General features: G+C 36.4%; 1 non-coding gene across 1 annotated transcript; it reads left to right on the top strand.

Annotated features, from left to right (window-relative positions):
• Positions 1-4,699: 4,699 nt before the first annotated feature.
• LOC139861002 (small nucleolar RNA R71) lies at positions 4,700-4,806 on the top strand. The gene has a single exon (XR_011763624.1). It is a non-coding gene; the product is annotated as a small nucleolar RNA R71 (small nucleolar RNA).
• Positions 4,807-6,735: the final 1,929 nt, after the last annotated feature.

Genomic DNA, 6,735 nt, shown 5'->3' with positions numbered 1-6,735 from the left:
TTACTTTGAACGGTTTATCATTTGAGTCCACTAATTCAACCGTTCCATAAGGTAAAACTCTTGTAACTATGAATGGTCCTGACCATCTAGATTTTAACTTTCCAGAAAATAGTTTAAATCTAGAATTGAATAGAAGGACACGGTCTCCTTCATGAAACATTTTTTTGTTTAAATGTTTATCGTGCCATTTCTTAGTTTTTTCTTTGTAGATGAGTGAGTTTTCATATGCATCATGCCTTAACTCATCTAATTCGTTCAGCTGGTTTAAACGTAATCCTCCTGCTTCATGCAAATCAAGATTACGTGTCTTAAGAGCCCAAAATGCTTTATGCTCAATCTCAACCGGGAGATGACATGCTTTTCCGTAAACTAGTCAAAAAGGTGTGGTTCCAATTGGAGTTTTATAGGCCATTCGAAAGGCCCAAAGAGCATCCTCCAATTTTATGGACCACTCCTTCGGATTTGCACCTACAGTTTTCTCCAGAATACGTTTTAATGCTCGGTTAGTGTTCTTAGGTTGTCCACTTGTTTGTGAATGATAAGCTGTCGATATCTTATGAGTTACCCCATATCTTTTAAGAACTTTCTCAAGTTAAGCGTTGCAAAAATGTGTACCCCGATCACTTATCAAAGCTTTCGGTGTTCCAAACCGTGCAAAAAGACGTTTCAAAAAGTTGACTACAACTCGTGCATCATTTTTTTGGAGAGCTTGCGCTTCTGCCCATTTAGACACATAATCAATAGCAACGAGTATGTAGAGATTATTATGAGATTTTAAAAAAGGGCCCATGAAGTCAATGCCCCAAATGTCGAAAACTTCGCAGACTTGAATGACATTTTGTGGCATCTCATCGGGTTGACTTATTCTCCCGACCCTTTGACATGCATCACAGGATTTACAGAGAAGATGGGCATCCTTGAAAATAGAAGGCCAATAGAATCCAGTGTCATATACCTTTCTTCCCGTGAGTTGAGGTCCGTAATGCCCTCCTGTAGGTCCTGTGTGACAATGGAGTAAGATTAGTTTAGCTTCATTCCCGAATACGCACCTGCGTATTACTCCATCGAGATAATTTTTAAACAGATGTGGATCCTCCTAAAAGTAGTATTTAATGTCGCTAAAAAATTTCTTTCATTTTTGATACGACAGTCCCTTTTCAAGAAATCCACATACCAAATAGTTCGCAATTGGTGCGAACCATGGTGGTTCTTCAATCTCAATCTTCATGAGATGTTCATCAGGAAAGTCATCCTGTATCGCGGATTCATCGAGAGTGTCTAGCTCAGGGTTCTCAAGGCGTGAAAGATGATCGGCGGTAAGATTTTCTGCTCCCTTTTTATCTCGGATTTCGATGTCAAACTCTTGCAGGAGCAAGATCCAACAAATTAAGCGTGGTTTAGCATCTTATTTTGAAAATAAGTACTTAAGAGCAGAATGATCGGTATAGACAACCGTTTTTGCTAGAACAATATATGATCGAAATTTATCAAAAGAAAAGACTATAGCAAGGAGTTCCTTTTCAGTAGTTGTGTAGTTCGTTTGTGCTCCTTGTAAAGTCTTACTAGCATAGTAAATGGGTTTAAATCATTTTTCTATCCTTTGACCTAAAACGGCTCCTATTGCAAAATCACTTGTATCCCACATGAGCTCAAATGGAAGGGCCCAGTTTGGAGCTATCATGATTGGCGCATTGGTGAGCTTTTCTTTGAGAATGTTAAAAGATTTAATACATTCGTCCAAGAAGACAAATGGATTATCTTTTTCGAGGAGTTTGTTCATTGGAGTGGCAATTTTAGAAAAATCTTTAATGAATCGTCGATAAAAACTGACATGCCCTAGAAAACTCCTAACTCCTTTGACATTGGTAGGATGTGAAAGTTTAGCAATTACATCAACTTTTTCTTTACCCACTTCAATTCCTTCACTTGAAATTTTATGACCTAGAACGATGCCTTCTTTAACCATGAAATGACATTTCTCCCAATTAAGAACAAGATTTGATTTCTCGCATCTAATAAGCATTCGTTCAAGATTTAAAAGGCATGACTCAAAAGAGTCACCGAAGACTGAAAAATCATCCATGAAAACTTCCATGCATTCTTCTATCATATCATGGAAAATCGCCATCATGCACCTTTGAAAGGTTGCAGGGGCATTGCAAAGTCCGAATGGCATGCGTTTGTACGCAAAAGTGCCATATGGGCATGTGAAGGTGGTTTTCTCTTGGTCTTCGGGTGCGATTGGGATTTAAAAATACTCTGAAAAACCATCAAGGAAACAATAGTAACTGTTTCATGCTAACGTTTCCAACATTTGATCGATGAAAGGTAATGGAAAGTGATCTTTTCTGGTGACGTCATTTAATTTTCTATAATCAATGGAAACACGCCATCCAGTTACAGTCCGAGTAGGAATAAGCTCATCTTTTTCATTTGTGATGATGGTAATGCCACCTTTCTTAGGTACGCATTGCACCGGGCTTACCCATGGACTATCAGAGATGGGATAAATTAAACCTGCATCAAGTAGTTTAATTATCTCTTTCTTCACCACATCTTGCATGTTAAGGTTTAGTCTTCGTTGACGTTGCACACAAGGTTTGAAATCATCTTCCATGAGAATTTTGTGTGTACAATATGAAGGACTTATACCCTTGATATCTTGGATCTTCCATGAAATAGCTGGTTTGTGGGCTTTTAACACGGAAATCAATTGAGATTTTTCATTTTCAGAAAGGGGAGATGAGATGATTACAGGTAATTGAGATTCACCATGCAAATATGTGTATTCCAAATGGTTTGGAAGTGGCTTCAATTCTAATGTTGGTGGTTCTTCAATCGATGATTTTACCTGTATCTGTCTTCCTCTTTCAGAACTTGAAGTTCTTCTGTTGTTGGTTCGTATTCATTAGCCATGAGTGTAGCTAATAATTCAGCTTCATCAATTGGTTATGTTCCTTCTCCTAAAGAACATTCGCCCGTTCCTTGTAATTCTGGAAATTTTTGTAACAATTCTTGATGTTCATCTATAGTTTGCATATAATAGCACGTGTCATCTGCAGATTGAGGTTGTTGCATGGCCTTATCAACTGAAAAGGTCACACTCTCGTCATCTATACTTAGAGTCAATTTCTTACCAAACACATCTATTATTGCTCTAGCCGTGTTTAAGAATGGTCTTCCTAAGATTAGAGGAACTCGAGACTCTTCTTCCATATCCAGAATCACAAAATCTGCTGGGAATACTAAAGTACCAACTTTAACTAGCATATTCTCCATTATCCCTCTAGGATATTTGATTGATCGATAAGCTAGTTATATGCTCATTCGTGTTAGTTTTAACTCTTCAAGGTCAAGTTTAACGTATAATGAATAAGGCATTAAGTTAATACTAGCACCTAAGTCTGCTAATTCTCTTATTGAATCAAGACTACCCATTAAACATGGAATTGTGAAACTTTCGGGGTCGGAGAGTTTTTCGGGTATCTTGTTCAATAATACTGCCGAACATGCATCATTCATTGTGACAGCTGAAAGTTCTTCCATTTTCTTTCTATTTGTGATCAGTTCTTTCAAAAACTTCGCATATCTTGGCATTCCTGAAATTACATCGATGAAAGGAAGATTGGCATTTATTTGTTTGAACATGTCAAGAAACTTTGACTGTTCGGCCTCGAGTCTTTCTTTTCTTTGTTTGCTCGGGTAAGGAAGCGGTGGTTGATATGGTTTAACGTATGATTTAGGTCGTACTGAACCTTCTGGGATTTCAGCTTGTTGTTCATTGGCTTTCTCAATTACTGGGTCAGTGACCTTCTCTGGTTCTGGTTGTGGTAATGGAACAGGATAATCGAAAATGACTGGTATAACAGGTGGCGTAAGCGTCAAACCACTTCGGGTGGTAATTGCTTTGGCTGCTTCATTTCGAAGGTTGGTATTCGTGTCACTCGGTAAACTCCCTGGCTTTCTTTCACCAATTAACCTTGCTAGGTTACTTACTTCTTGTTCCAAGTTTTGGATAGAAGCTTGTTGGTGTCTGAATGATTGCGAGTTTTGTTCATTAGTTTGTTTTTGAGATGCAACAAACTGTGCTTGGGATTCCATGAGCTTTGTCATCATTTCCACCAGGTTTGGCTTTTTCTCGTCGGTTTGTGGTGGCTTATTAAGAATACCGGGTCTTAGTTGATTGCTAGGACCTTGTTGGTTATACGAGTTATTGTTAGGCCCATTTGGATTGTAAGGGTTGTTGTAAGGTCGGTTGAAATTATTCCTTGGCGGTTGATAATTATTTTGATAATTATTTCCCGGCCTTTGGTTCATGTAGGAAACATTCTCACGTTGTTCCATCGTTTGCTCAACACCGAAACAATCTTTCATCAAATGTGGTCCTCCACACTGCTCACAACTGATTCGTATTTAGTGAATATCTTTAGTCATCTTTTCCATTCGTCTCTCGAAAGTATCTAACTTTGCGAAAATGGAATCAAAGTCCTGGCTAGAATCGGCTCTAGCCGCTTTAGATGAACGAAAAATATCTTTTTCTTGATGCCATTCATGTGAGTGGGATGCTGTATTATCAATAATTTTGTGAGCTTCAGTTGCGGTTTTTTTCATAATGGAAACACCAGTTACTGTGTCGATGTATTTTCGTGTAGCAACGTCGACACCTTGGTAGAATATTTGTACTATTTGATAAGTGCCTAAACCGTGTTGAGGACATCCTCTCAACAACTTTTCGAATCTTGTCCACGCCTCATATAATGTTTCATTTGGCTTTTGCGCGAACGTAACAATTTCTCCTTGAAGTCTCACGGCTTTAGTTGCCGGAAAGAATTGTTTAAGAAATTTCTCAACTAAAACATCCCATGTATCAATCGGTCCTTCAGGTAACGATTTAACCAATCTTTGGCTTCTCCCTTTAAAGTCCAGGGAAACAACATGAGATAGATCTGTTCATCCTCAACTTCTCTGATTTTAAATAGAGTACAGATCCTATTAAAGGTTCGAAGATGTTCATTTGGATCATCTTTTAGCATACCACTAAATTGGCATTGATTAGTTACCATATGTAGGATTTGTCCTTTGATTTCATAATCTGGCGCATTAATGTCTGGTTGAGTAATGGCGTGACCTTGGCCAGTACGTGTGGCTCTCATTAGATCTTCCATACTTAGAGGTTCCTGATTTTCCATGACTGAATTTGTTGAATCTGAATCACTAGAGGATTCTGATTTAATGGTTTCTTCCTCGACAACCTCTGGTTGAATGATTGGAGGTTCAAGAGGATTAATTAGTGGTTCAGGATCTCTGAATTGTCCTTGAATATCCTCCGGGTGCTCAATGATTGCTTCTGGTTCAAAAGTCGGGTTTTCAGAAAGTTGAATCGGTGAGGACGCACGATTAGATGACGATCCTAACGAAAAATTTATCGTAGTGAGATTAGTTAGATTCCTAGATCGTGTTACAGGTGGTGAACGTATTGGTGATTTTTTCAATTTGTACATTCATTACCTATTCAAAACTGTTTATTTAATTCTACCAATTTATCAAAAGCAATTTTTTTTTCTTTTTTTTTCAAACCATGACACCAAATTTAAAATATTTTAAAATTCGATTTTCAATCCATAATAATAAAAATTAGTTTTTTTCGGTTTTGTGACCCTTTTTTTTATTACTTTTATCTTATCGAACTTTTTTTTTACAATGAGAGAAGGAAAAAAAACTAATTTTTTTATACCATGTCACATGAGGAGCTAGTCACAAGTCAACATATTCCATAAACATCAATTACTTTCAAAAAGCTAGTTCCAACACAGATTGTATTTTTTTAATATTTATATATATATATATATATATATATATATATATATATATATATATATATATATATATACCTTTTTTTTAAAGTAGAAAATGAACTCGGTTTCACACACCTCTAGTGTGTGAAAAAAAAGCGAATTGACTGTTCCTTAATGCATAAATGAAAGTGTACAAGTCAACAAGCTCAAGGTACAAGAGATCGCGAATTGACTGGTAGATAGGAACGTTGGTTGAATCAAATGCACGTTCGATGGAAAAAAATAAAAATAATAAACCAAATATAGTGGCAGACAAGAGTCACTTGAATTGGACTTTTGAGAAATGATATATTCTCTCAATTGGACAATTGAATGAGTACGCACATTACCAGATACTTGTGCTGTCAAGTTACCATTACAGTACCATTCACATTACAAAGTCTCAATTACCATTCCCAATTCACAAAAAAAAAACAAAAAAAAACAAAAAAATTGTAAATAGGTCCTATAAACTAAAAAAAAAACAATCTTTATGTCCTATAAACTACTTCGAGTTTTTTTTTTTTTAACTTTTAAATACTACAAAATCTAACTTTGTTACCCTGTTAGACACCAATGCCAATTTAGTACAATAAAAAGTAACTTTAACTAAACGAGATGAAAATACAATAAAAAGAGTATTATGCTTATTTAACTTCCGTAGTTACGATGTTTGACTTTTACTTTTTACTTTTTACCCTGGGTTAATTTTCCTTTATACCCGTAGAATATTTAATATGTCCACCTGGAGTTGTCCAGCGCAGTCCTATAATTACAAGCATCAAATACGAGTGTCCTCGTCATTCTATCTTGTAACCACAGTTAAATATTCTAACTAATTACTATTTAGATGGTTTGACGCGGTTGTCACGTATGTCAATAATTACACCAGTTGTCACTG

This window comes from Rutidosis leptorrhynchoides, chromosome 7 (assembly GCF_046630445.1).
Source record: "Rutidosis leptorrhynchoides isolate AG116_Rl617_1_P2 chromosome 7, CSIRO_AGI_Rlap_v1, whole genome shotgun sequence".
In the NCBI taxonomy this organism is placed as follows: Eukaryota; Viridiplantae; Streptophyta; class Magnoliopsida; order Asterales; family Asteraceae; genus Rutidosis; species Rutidosis leptorrhynchoides.
The sequence above is the reverse complement of the archived record's forward strand: the minus strand, read 5'-3'. Positions and strand labels throughout refer to the sequence as shown.